Source organism: Chrysochloris asiatica, unplaced genomic scaffold (genome assembly GCF_000296735.1).
Source record: "Chrysochloris asiatica unplaced genomic scaffold, ChrAsi1.0 scaffold00001, whole genome shotgun sequence".
Classification (NCBI taxonomy): domain Eukaryota; kingdom Metazoa; phylum Chordata; class Mammalia; order Afrosoricida; family Chrysochloridae; genus Chrysochloris; species Chrysochloris asiatica.
The window spans coordinates 34,237,886-34,239,433 of record NW_006408519.1 but is presented as its reverse complement, the minus strand read 5'-3'; positions in this window follow the sequence as shown (position 1 = coordinate 34,239,433).

The following is a 1,548-nucleotide window of genomic DNA, read 5'->3' as shown; positions in this document are numbered from 1 at the left end:
CACTTAATAACAACAACAATATCAGATAGCACTTAACAATAACAAACATCTATCTGTCTGTCTATCTACTCATACATCCATACAGGCAGCCCTTCAGGTCTGTGGATTTTATTTTCCAATCCCAATCTTGGATAGAAAATAATAAAGGGGGTAAAAAGCAATTAGTTGGTCAAAAAAACCTTTAAAGGCTTAGAGGAATTGTAAAATATTATTTATATAGCAGTTACATTGTATTGTTGCTATTAAGTGCCATTGAGTCAGTTTTGACTCACAGCAACCCTGTATATGATTTCCAAGCAGTGTCTGGTAACTTTGAGCCACTAAACTTAGGTTCCAGTGCTTTATCCCACAGTGCATTTAGGTATTATAAATTATCTAGAGATGATTTGCATATAGGATATGCATAGGTGATTTGCCATTTTATCCACTTATCTGTTAGTTTGACATATTGTGGTGGTTTGTGTGTTGCTGTGATGCTGGAAACTATGCCACTGGTATTTTAAACACTAGCAGGGTTACCCATGGTAGTAGACAGGTTTCATTGAAGCTTCCAGACTAAGACAGGTGGACCATTTCTGAATAGTTAAACACTGAAAGCCTTAATCATAGCACCAGACAATTGACTGATATAGTGTCAAAAGATGAGCCCCTCAGTTTGAAAGTCAATCAAAATACAACTGAATATATTTCACCTGAATTTAGAGACTATCCTAAGAACAGATTTGATTAATTCGACACTAATGACTTGAAGCCAGAATTGCTGTGGGATGACATGGAGGAAGCAAAAGGTCATTAATAAACAAGAAAAAAACAAAAACAAAACAAAACAAAAAAAAAAACAAGAAAAGAAAAGACCAAAACCAATGTCAGAAAAGACTCTGAAACTTGCTCATGAGCATATTCTCAAAGCAGCTATAATAAAGGAGGAAGTAAAAGAGCTGGTGGATACTTATAGGATAAGTATTGGGCTGCTAACCACAAGGATGGTAGTTCAAATCTACCAGCCATTTCTTAGAAACGCTATACAGGGTCAATATGAGTCAGAAATGACTCAACAGCACTTACCTAACTGAAAGAACTGAACAGACCATTTCAAAGGACAGCTTAAGAAGACAAAGTATTATAATGAAATGTGCAAAGACCTGGAATTAGAAAATCCAAAGAAAAGAACATGTTCAGCATTTCTCAAGGTTAAAGAAATGAAGAAAATAATTCAAGTTTGGGGTTACAATATTGAAGGATTCTATGAGCAAAATACTGAATGACACAGGAAACATTAAAAGTAAATGGAAGGAATACACAGAGTCACTGTACCAAAAAGAATGGGTGGATGCTCAACCATTTTAAGAGATAGCCTATGACCAAGAACTAGTGGTACTGAAAAAAGAAGTTGAAGCTCCACTGAAGGAATCAGGGAACAGCATGCCTTCAGGAATTGATGGAATGCCAATCGAAATGTTTCAACAAACTGATGCAGTGCTGGAAGCACTCAGTCATTAATTGCAAGAAATTTAAGAGACAGCTATCTGGCCAACTGATTGAAGAGAT